The sequence below is a fragment of the Crocuta crocuta genome, unplaced genomic scaffold, assembly GCF_008692635.1.
Source record: "Crocuta crocuta isolate KB4526 unplaced genomic scaffold, BGI_CrCroc_1.0 scaffold471, whole genome shotgun sequence".
Taxonomy (NCBI): domain Eukaryota; kingdom Metazoa; phylum Chordata; class Mammalia; order Carnivora; family Hyaenidae; genus Crocuta; species Crocuta crocuta.
Genome location: NW_027533285.1, coordinates 631,887 through 644,191, shown reverse-complemented (window position 1 = coordinate 644,191; position 12,305 = coordinate 631,887). Strand labels below are relative to the sequence as shown.

General features: G+C 37.9%; 1 pseudogene; it reads left to right on the top strand.

Annotated features, from left to right (window-relative positions):
* Nucleotides 1-624: 624 nt before the first annotated feature.
* On the top strand, nt 625-1,154 carry LOC144218272 (large ribosomal subunit protein eL6 pseudogene; annotated as a pseudogene).
* Nucleotides 1,155-12,305: the final 11,151 nt, after the last annotated feature.

Genomic DNA, 12,305 nt, shown 5'->3' with positions numbered 1-12,305 from the left:
TTAAAAAATTCAGAATCTATGTTGGTCACAGTGCTCAATGTCTATAGTCTAAACTTTGAAAAGTTCAATTAATATATATTTTCCTTAAAATCAAATAGATGTGTTCTTGCAATTAGAATTCTTCTTGGAATATGGTAGGGTATTTGCTTCATTCTGAGATGTACTTTGCCTGTTCTATTCTGTTTAATTGATGTTTATTTTTTTAAGAAGAAGAAAATTATAAATTAGGACCCTCTTCTTTCTACAACACATTGACTTTGATGTTAAGAATAAAAACATAGCTCTTTCTTATCTTGCAAGTGGGTAAAAAAGCTGAGAAGCCAGATACTAAGGGGAAGAAACCTGAGGCCAAGAAGCCTGATGCTGGTGGCAAGATTCAGTAGAGTAACCTCAATACTAAAATACCAAAGAAGGGGAAGTACCCACTGCAGCCAAAACCCTGTCCTGGTAAGAGGAATTGACAGATATTCCTGACCAGCTATGTATTCAAGAAAGGTTATGTACAAGAGGAAATATTCAGCAGTTTAATCCAGGATTGAAAAGAAGGAGAAGTTTCTTGCTACGGTCACAAAATCAGTTGGTGGTGACAAGAATGGTGATACCCGAGTGATTAAACTTTGCAAAATGCCTAGGTATTATCCTACTGAAGATGTGCCTCGGAAGCTGTTGAGGCATGGCAAAAAACCTTTCAGTCAGCATGTGAGGAAACTGTGAGCTAGCTTCACTCCTAGGACCATTTTGATCATCCTCACTGGGCACCACAGAGGCAAGAGGTGGTTTTCCTGAAGCAACTGAGCAGTGGCTTGCTACTTATGACCAGACCTCTGTCTGAACACACCAAAAATCTGTCATTGCCACCTCCACCAAAATTGATATCAGTAGTGTGAAAATCCCCAAGCACTTCACTGATGCTTACTTTAAGAAGAAGCTGGGTAAACTCAGACACCAGGACGGTGAGATCTTCGACACGGAGAAAGAGAAATGAGATTACAGAGCAGCACAAGGTTGATCAGAAAGCTGTGGACTTGCAAATTCTGCCAAAAATCAAAGCTGTTCCTCAGCTTCAGAGCTACCTCCACTCTGTGTTTTCTCTCACAAATGGAGTTTACTCTCACAAATTGGTGTTCTATATTTCTTACAAAGAACCTAAATAATGGGTACATCTCCAAACAAACAGAAACAACAAACAAACAAAAGAATAAAAATATATTATTGATAATAGTACTCACATCTGATTCTCATCCCTGGCTACAAAGATTTGCTCAGGGAACTTAAAAACAAATTCCCTAGCCCTGTGCCACCTCACACTGGTGGACACACTCTGAGTGGTGTAGGAATCATCCTGCATAGACCACCCTACTGTACATGCTGGCTCACAGTGAGGTGTGGACATTCACTTATCTAAGGCTAGTACAGACGTCCCCCCTGAACTATGTTATTCAGAGACCAGCTACCCAACTGATCTGTTTCTCAGGGCATATAAAACCCAAATTACTGGTTAATATGTTCTCCTTTTCTGAATATAAACTAAAATGTTCACTTCTACTTTGTTAGTATGTATGAAACTTCACAACATGAACAGTTCCTGGCATTCTAGAGATTCTAGATCACAGGTCCTGGTATTGGGGGCCTGACATCATGGCTGGGTGATATGGGAATAGGAGGTAGCTGAGGTTCTGTCAGCATACCTTCTCTGACATGCACAGATGAAATAATTTAGTAGCCAAACCATCACATAAACAAAGTGTCCATATTCCTGTTATTTTGAGACAGGGAATAGTAGAGATAGTACTTGCTGTGTACCAGGCCCTATTCTAAGTACTCTGTCTCTGCATGTGTTACTTCATAATCTGCACAACAACCTTACACTATTAACATCTCCATTTTACAGATAAGGAAATGAAGGTGCATGTCACACAGCAAGTGTGACTAATGGAGCTAGGACTTAAGCTCCAGAACCCATAGTGATAACCAGATGCTATACTGAGGGGAGGAGGGTATCAAATGTTTCTATACCTGTTAGAAAATTAGGAAGTCAAGTAAACAATGAGAAAAACATTACCAGTCATTCTTCTACATGCTATTAATATTTTTATAAATACCCTTGTGGAAATTACTTTTTATGTACAGATAAATACATAGTAGTTATAGGTTTTTTAAAAAACAAAAATCATGCCATATCTTATAACCTGAATATTATTTATAAGGACTTAAATAATTGACCTTTAACTTATTGACAAAAATACTTCTTTGGAGGCAATATACAGGAATATATAGGAATTTATAAGAGACCATTCTTTTGTCACTTCTTGATTTTTATATTTAAGAATACCTTCTTCTTAGTCTTCAATGGACAGAATTTTGCCAATGTCAAAGCTAAATATGAAGTATCTTGAGGATACTTACTACCCCTCTTGTATGTGTAAACTTTAGCTTGTCACCTCCCTTTGGTATTATAACCCCCAAGTGCCTCTCATTTCTATTCTGTGCCTTTTCTCTCATTTCTGGCCTTTCAGAATGAGTGTTATTTTGGTTGAATTCAGTTGATTACCATTTTTCAGTCCTCAAATTTAATATCTGAAATTGTCAGTAGAACATCAGAGTCTGTGGTAGACAAGCTATAACTTAATATTAAGCAACTACCATTTGTAGAATAGACTACAGATCAGGATAACGTAAATGTGCAAAGCTCCCTTAAGTGAGTAAATGCTGAGGATTGACTGTATTACTCATGTGTGGATCACCTCAATCCCCCTAAAGCACCTTCTGTAACCTAGTCTCTGGGCTCTTAGGTGGGTGATGACTTTTTGCCTTTTCTCTGTTCCACTCATTTTCTCCAATCTGCAGAGTCCTTTTCATTTCACTCCTTTCNTAGAGGCTAAAGTCTGGGATGGTGATACCTCCCGTTTTGGTTTTATTTTTCAGTATTACTTTGGCTATTCGGGGTCTTTTGTGGTTCCATACACCAGCATACTTCTCAAAACTATCAGAAATTTCTAATCAATGCCAAGTTCAAAGACCATTTTCTCCATAAGTTTTGTTTTTTGCCTTCAATTAGTCATAATGTATCACTCTTTCTTCTGTCTTCTCAGAGCATGTTTCTTATATTTCTATTGTATTAGTTCTCTTATTCTGTTCTGTTCTGATTATCTGTGAACTGTATAATAGGTCCTGCCAAATCAGAAACCACCAGGTAACTAGAGCTCAATCTTTTGTACTTCCCTCTGTACTAGTCCAGTGCCTGACTCATGTATATTTTTGTTAAATAAGCAAATATGAAGGAATGAATAGATGGTTGAATAAATATGTGATCTTGAAGATATAAGTTCCAAGATTTCTCATTTTTTTACTACTTAATTTTGCAGATAGGGAAACTGGAGGCTAACCCCATACATTGGGTCTTCCAGGACCCTTATTCAAAGGGAACTTAAAAATGCAATCACTATAAAAAGGGTTTATCTCTATAGCATTTGGATAGAAGGGTTATTATGAGAAATTTTACAGAACTGCCATAAACAGTGAGTAAACAGGAACAAGGAAAACAAATGTGACAACTCTGGGTCTGTTTATTTCCTTTATTTATGTTCTGTCTTCTGTCTTTAATTTCTCTATCAGAAGCTTTGGAGGTTGTCTTAGTCTTTAATTAAGTATGAGTGTGTGTGTGTGTGTGTGTGTGTGTGTGTCCATATGCACTCCTTGATGTCAGACTGTGTGAGCAAAAAATTTAATCACATAAGCAATTAACAAGATTTCCCATGGCTTAAAATACATTAACAGTCACTGACACCCCATATTTCAATGTGTCTCTTGGGTTGTAGATGCTACAGTTATAGATTTTGAAGTGGGAGGGTCCAGCTCACTGAAGTCAGACTGATTTATTCACTATCCAGTCCTCACTCAGCTGTTCATGAAGAAGCTAAGTTGAAAATGGAAAGAACAGTTCAGTGTTCTATATTGAGTGTAACAGTCCCAGAATCTACTTCAAACACAAAAGGCTAGTTTTGTGCCATATGGGCCTCTCACGTAGTGAAGTCCATGCTGCCCATTCAACTTCTCATTGAAGATGTCTGGTCACGGGGTAGTTAAGGAAAACCTGGTTGGGCTTGATTCCTCAGCGACTTCAAGGTGGCAAGTTTCATTACCTGGAAAACTTAGGAGCCACACTTTATATAGAAAAGGGAACTGAACTCATTTCTGGAAGACCCATCTAGCCCTAACCTGCATTAATTTCTTATATTTTTGAGCCTTGTTAGATCTCAGTTTTCTACTTACTTACCTCATAGGATTATTTCAAGAACTGAAAGCTCCAAGCTAACCTCCAAGACTTGACTGGGCTCATCATGAAATGTCTCTATGATCAAAAACCTCCTGTATGGCTTCCAGGTGAAACTTTCATTGAAGTACACTATCACTAAAGATTTACATTGGAGAGAAAAGTACCATAAATGGCCTTAAAACGTGTCCAGAAAAGTCTGAAGTTGGCGTTTCCTTTGGTTTAGTTTTATGTTGTTAGGTAGAAGGAGGGAAATGAATAGATCCCTTGATGGCTTCTACTTCACTGATAGGATTCTACCAATGCTTCACTTATTAAAAATAAGTAGGTTGAGATGTTAAGAGAAAACATCCTGTGTTAAGGGGGTAACGCTATTCAGAATGAAGACTCTGAAACACATTTCAATTGGAAAACACCCCTTTTTAGTCAGTACTACAAGTGGAAAGTGAAAACACTGAGTGGAGAATATTTATTACAAAATGTGAAGGCTCATGAAAAATCTGTCTTGTAGAGGAAGGAAAATAATCTCAAGCAAATGTAAAATTGCAAGTGAAATGTTTTTATATGACAAGTTGTGAGTTTGATATAGATTTACTTTGCCTAATGGGTAGCTACATCAAAAGAAAAAAATCATAAATATAGTATGATTTCATATGTTTTAGCTGAAGTACATTTTTCATGTCAAGCCCGTAATGGGTTCTCAGAAGACAATGAGTAGAGTTGAAGTTTTAAGAGAGAAAAAAAGCCTAAGTTGACCAAAACATAAAGTACTGCAGGAAAGTAAACATTTTTTGTAGGGTTCTTGGAAATATCAGTTCACAGAAAATGACCTGAGCTGACAACTGTACAGATGGAAGAGAGAAATTAAGAGTTAGACAGGATGAGTAGGAAAGGAGACTAAAGGGCATCGTGGATTGTGTGGGCGTTTGCCCCCAATAGAAACATGTGTTGAGAGGCATGAATACACAGCTACTCTGTCTCAATTGTTACTGTGGAAAGAGCTTGGAAAGCTTTTCCTTCAAGAAAGTCTTGGAAAACTTATAATATATGGGTCATTTCATGAGGAACCTAGAAAAATGAATAAGACCACAGGGATACTGCCTGTCACCCTTAGATAAAAATTTGCCAGTAAGACTAGGATTCATATTTGGTGGCCACAAATATATATGCACAGCTAGCATAGTTTCTAGATCAGATAAATCACCTCTCTTACCCATTCTTGTCCTATCTTTCAAATTATATAGGTGCCATTGTGATTCATAAAATACAGACTCTTTGATCATCATTACTGAAGTCATAGTAAATTGTAGTCATACAATTATAGTTAAGCAATACACACATTCTGAAAGTTACAGATAATCACAAAAGGAAATGTCTTTAAAATTTCTGAGTTTTAAAGCAAATTTATTAAATTCATAATGGTTACAAATATGTGCTCCAGAGCATAGCATTATAGGGGTGAATTCTTTCCCCAGAACAGGAAAAGTGCTTAGAGACACGGCTGAGCTATCTTGTATGGCAACAACTGGCCCCACAGATTGCTAAGAGCTTTCCTTTATGGACTGCAGATTTGGAAAGATTGGCTCTGAAGCATTTAGTGGAGAGAAAATCACACCCAGAAGGTTTGAGAATTTTTTTAAATGAAAAATATAGACTCTGATAGCAGGATGAAACCAACTGTAGGGTGGAAGACACATGTAGAACAGATCTGGATAAAAGGAGATAAGGAGGAAATACAGGGATCTTGCTTAGAAACACTCTCAACAGTGAGAGTGAGTGTCTGCCTCATCTGCCCCTCCACTATTCAGTAGGCAAAAAAATGGTACAACAAAGATGTTCTCATCCTAATCCTTAGAAACTGTGAATATTACTTTATATGGCAAGAGGAACTTTGTGGATCGGAGTAAGGATCCTGAAACGGGGAGATTATTCTAGATTATCCAGGTGGGCCCAATGCAATCATACAGATCCTTAACAGCAGAGAATCTTTCTTGGCTGTGGTCAGAGACAGAGATGTGCCAACAAAAGAAAGATAAGAGAGATGTGATATTGCCAACTTTGAATAAAGGAGGCACAACGCCAAGAAATGTAGACAGTATCTAGGACCTGCAAAAGGCAAGAAAATGGATTTTCCCCCTAGAGCCTCCAGGAGGGAATTCAGCCATTCTGACAATTTAATTTTAGTGCATTGACACCCATCTGGACTTCTGACTTATTAAACTGTAATATAATAAATATGTCTTCTTTTTTTGTAATTTGTTATAGTAGCAATAGAAAACAAATAAAAGCCCTCATTACCAGCTAGAGACTGTTGGGAAAACTGCATCTTGAGGGCAGTATTCGGCTTGGCCCTTGGAGCCCAAGACTCTTGGAACACTTTTTGGCTCTGTGGTGCACTGGAACTGCTAACATCCAAGGACACTTGAGCAACAATGTCTCAAGGGACCCATCCTTATGGAGTTTTTGCAGAGTGAATTCAGAAGTCTTGAGTGGTGGGGCATTGGAATTGCCAATATTAACAGAAAGCCTATTTGATAAATGGACTTGATGAGGGCCTGTAGGATGTCTACACAAGAAAGGGAACTTCAAATTGGGCAATGCCATTATTTCTTTAGGAATTGAGCCAATTACTAAAGGAAGATTGTTTTGGGGGAACATTTGAAAAAAAAATACTCCAGAATAAACCTGGAAAATAGGGTTGAAGTACACTGTTTTCAGGTAACTAAATTTAATTGACCAGTTTTATTTTAAGTCATCCAAATCAACTCATTTACAGAATTAATCTTGCTATAGTACCTGTACATACATTTAAAGATGAAACAAAATGTCCTTGGTTTTTCCTAGGATGCATATGTTCTTTCAGTCTGAATATTTACTACATAATCAAGACACAAATTGTAGCTCATTTGCTCAAAGCACCAGAAACTAGGTTACTCATAGGACAGAGATGCACACAAAATTTACAGTTAGACATTGAACAATTGTTTCTGGAGTGAAAATTTTCAGAGTTGACATTACTTTGTGTGCTTTGTAGCCACTAGTCTGGGAACACAAAAGCCAAGGAACTCATTAGACAATATAGGTTTATGAAATGATCCCACACTATGAGACATAAAAAATCATAAACATCAGAGCAAGAAAATGAAGATAATGATTATTTAGCATCATTTTATTGTAAACTGGTAATAAAAACAGCCCCAAACTCGAAAGCTAGCAAGCAGCAGGGCTACAAGTAGAGGTCAAGTCTATGCCCTGAGACAAGGGCTCTTTCTGCTTACTGTATTTCTGGATGAGTGAGACATGATCTCTGCCTCAAGACATGTGCACACTAACACAGGAATTAAAGAAAAGTAAAGTGAAATGCTGGAGAGCAATTCACAACATGTGTCTGGAGAGCCTAGGTCAATTGGATCTAAGAAGCCTGGGAAAGCATCCCTGAGGATTTCAATGACTAGAACACATCTGAAAGGAGGACATACTCTACTATTTGTAGGATAGTTAGGATTAGGCAATTAGAGAAGAAGGTGGGAGATGTTTCAGTACTAGGAAACAGGGAACTACCATCCTGAGGTAGGAAAACAACTGCCATGTTAGGTAAACAGTGAAAAAATGACCAGAAAAGAAGGAAAGAAAGAAAGGTAAGGAGGGAGGGTGGAAGAAGGAAAGAAAGCTGGTTGTGAGGCAGGCATGAGAGAAAACAGGGAGAGGGTACTAAAGTCAAATTGTAGCAGACCTTGAGACCTTTGTTCCTATACCTCTGGGAATTATTTTATTATCTCTGAATGAATGACAAAGTGGACAGGGGCCTAAGGCTAGTTCATGCCTTCTATTTAATAGCTCCTTGCATTTGCATAATACTTTTATATCTGTAATGAGATGTGTTGGGAAGAATAACTGGACTGGCAGTAAGCATGGGGAAGAAGGAGTAGAAGTAAGAGAAACCATCAATGTTGAATGATGCAGTAAAGCTCAAGGGCCTGCCTCTGACTGGATGTCAGCAGTGAGGGAGAGAAAGAACAATTAGACTTAACAATTTGACCTATATGCACGAACACCAGCCTTTCCTGTTTTAAACACCCCCTCCACCAATCTTTCATCTCTCTTGGATACAGTGCACTGAGTTTTCAACTTCAAACTGCCCTTCCAAAAAGTCACAGACAGATAGGTGCTCCAGAGCCTCAGATCTCACAGTGCCCTGTTGCAAATAGATAGCTACCTGTGTACACAGAGAAAAGATGACTATTGAAAAAATGAGTTATAAACAGAAGCTATACATGTGACAAGCTGCTCAACATCACTAAATTATTAGGGAAACACAAATCAAACCCATAAGGAGAAGCCATTTCACATCCATTAAGATGACTACTATCAAAAAAACAAAACAAAACAAAACAATAAGAGTTATGTGGAGAAATTGGAACCTTGGCAGCTATTGTGGAAAAAGTATGGCAACTCCTCAAAAAAAAAAAAATTAACAGATAGGTCATATGATCCAGAATCCCACTTCTGGGTATATGCTCAAAGAAGTGAAAGCAGTGACTCAAGCAGCTATTTGTACAATTTTGTTTGTAGCAGCATTATTTATAATAGACAAAAGGTGGAAACAACTCAAATGTACACCAGCAGATGGATGCATACACAAAATATGGTTTACACATACAGTAGAATATTATTCAGCCACAGAAAGGAAGGGAATTCTGATATATGCTATAGTAAGCATAAACCCAAAAGACATTATGTTAAGTAAAATAATCCAGAGACAAAAGGGCAAACACTCTATGATTCCATTTATATGAGGTCCCTTGAGTAGTCAAATTCATAGAGACAGAAAGTAGAAGGGTGGCTATCAGGGGCTGGTGGGGAAGGACAGGGGCAATCAGTGTTTAATGGGTACAGAGTTTCAGTTTTGCAAGATAAAAACAGTTCTGAAATGGATGGTGGTGGTGGTTGGCATTAATGTTAAAAATGGTTAAAACAGTAAATTTCATGTTGTGTGTATCTTACCACAATAAAAAAGAGACTAAAATGTGTGACTATCACAAGCACACTCATTCATTAAGGACACAATTATTTAGCAACAAATGGGGAGCCAAGCACATGTCGCCAACATCAGCCAATTCTGGTGGCTGATGCTTCTACTGCCCCAAAGAACTTGGCCACTAGTGCTGATGTTCTGGTTTCTACAGTGTTTGCTCTTCTGTGTAAGACTGCATTTTGCCCACCTACAATTAGGGAAACTCTTATCCTTGCCAGTGAGCACAGGCAGCACTCTCTCTGACTTTGAGTAGCATGACCTTACACCAAATGCTTTTTTTTTTTTTTAACTTTGGTCCAGTGTTGACAATTCAACAAGGGGCCAGATTACATTTGAGTAACATACCTTGGCATGATATATTCCTGTGTATAGATGCTTACCCTCCTAACAAGGACAACAACAACAATATTGATAGGATGGAAGCTTGCCATTTGGTACTCAGGATTGTAGTGAGAAATCTCAATAAGGAGAGTGGGGCAGAATTGTCCGTATTAAAGTTCAGGTGCTGACAGAACACTAGAAGACATTGGATGCTTGCCACATTTGTACCAAATTTAAATCATTCTGAAGAGTCCATCACAATTGGGAATTTTTTCACTAGTATTCCTGGTCAACCTGATCTGTATTTTCCTCTTTTCTAGCTGACCATAAACCAGTTTATCTCAAAACATGCAAACTTTCTATATCTTTGTCTTCCCTCTCTGTTTCTGTTCTCATATGCATCTCTTTTTTCCTTTGGATAAAATGGATTATTTTCTCCCATGTGACGACAAGTAAACAATTGATGATAATTAACTAGATGTCTTGAGTTACTCTTCGAAAGTTGTGGTCTCTCTGAAGGTTGGAACAAAGTTTCTGTCCCTTTTTTTCAGAGAAGCATAATTTTGGCTCCTTATACCTGAAGTTTCATTTTATTGTTTTACTAGGAACTCAGAGCATGCTCATGAGGACTCTGAAGACCTGTCTCTGAAAGGCGATGTCTCTTGTTGGGCACACATGTCAAGCTCCACACACTGTCTTACTATATCTTGATTCATCGTTTTCAAACAGGTGTTTGTGTGGCTTTAGGACTGTCCTAATACCTATTTCACTGTTTTATTCTAAAACATCCAACCTGACCTATGAGAACATTGAAGAATATCTCAGCCACACTGATGGAATTCCTTTTCTGCTTCCAAGAAAACACCCAGGACTTTGCTGAGGAGGTGGCACGCTGGTTATTTGCACCTAATGTGCAGGAAGTATGGTTGCAAGATGCCAGAACAGTCAAGCAGGAGAAAAGCCAAAGGGGTAAAAAAATATCTTTTGAACAAGTACAAAAGAGCCTCCTGCACTTTTTGGAACCCTCACACCTCATAGATGGGGTCACCCATAGCTGTTTGCCCACCTGTGGAGCTTTGGGTCACCTGAAAAGATACTGCTGTCTGGGAAGACATTGTACTATGTGCATTTTGTGTACCTCTCTTACCAAGTGTCCCAACTTTGACATTAAAGAAATTCAATACCTTCTAACTGTGAATGGTGGCATCTCTCACGCTCCCATTGGGACCATGTACGGAGCCATAGAGACGTTGGGCTTAGGAACCACGGACCCAAGTACACATTGGAGAGACAGGATGAAAGCCTACTTAGGGATCTGAGAGATTTAAAGACTACATCAATTCATTATTTTTGATAATATAGAAAAATAAAGAAATATTCTAATACTAATGAGCTGAGCCTTTGGGGGATTTTTGTTCTTGTTTTGAACAGATATGAAAGTAGGGGAGATACAGATTTAAAACCTTATTTAATTTGGGGCTCCTGGGTGGCTTAGTCGGTTGAGCGTCCGACTTTCGCTTAGGTCATGATCTCGCGGTTCGTGGGTTCGAGCCCCGCGTCGGGCTCTGTGCTGACTGCCAGCTCAGAGCCTGGAGCCTGTTTCAGAGTCTGTATCTCCCTCTCTCTCTGACCCTCCCCTGCTCACGCTGTCTCTCTCTCTCTCTCCTAGAAATAAATAAAAAATATTTAAAAAAAAAAAAAACCTTATTTAATTTTCACTTTTTTAAAGAAAAATAATACATCTGCATTTTAAAATATCCAAAGTAGAGACATACGTAAATATATCTCAAAAAAATGAAATCTGGCTGTTTATATCCATCAAATATGATCTTCTTGTTGAATTACATCATGGTCTCAATGAGGTAAGAATCTGACTCTTCTGTTAAACACCCTCAGTGCTTATCATAATATCTGGCACACTTTTAAAAATAACAAAAAAAATATTAGTTACAAAGCCTATATGTCATTTTATTATTAAATTGGCAACCTCTATAATGAGAACACAAAAATAGACAAAATTATATGTAAGATAGTAAAACAATAAATAATTTCAAATCATTAAGAAAAATTAAATCCTGAGAAACTGCTTGTAAATGATAAATGAAAAAAGCGAAAGAAAGGAGTACATTTACAGTATTCATTCTAAATCTTGACATCACTAAATCTATGTGGTAAAAGAACAGATAACTTTGATTCATGTTTTCAAACATTTTAAAATATTGTTTTAAGTTCATCTATTTATTTTGAGAGAGAGAGAGAGAGAGAGAGAGAGAGAAAGCACTAGTGGGGGAGGAGTAGAGAGAGAGGAGGAGAGAGAATCCCAAGCAGATTTCACACTGTCAGCGCAGAGCCCCACACAGGGTTCAAACTCATGAACTATGAGATCATGACCTGAGCTGAAACCAACAGTTAACCAACTGAGCGACCCAGGTGCCCCCCTTTTCAAATATTTTTATGAAAAACACATATTACCATTAAAGAGTTATAATATTTGAAAGAAAGTATTCTCCCTTCAACTTCTCTCAGGAAGTTATTTTTTAAAACTTTTTATTTTGAAAAAAAAAAGACAAGCAAAGGGAAGAGAGAGAGTAAGAGAGAGAGAGAGAGACCTAGAAAAAGACCCTCAACTATAGAGAACAAACTAATGGTTACCAGAGGGCAGGAGGGTGGGGGGGG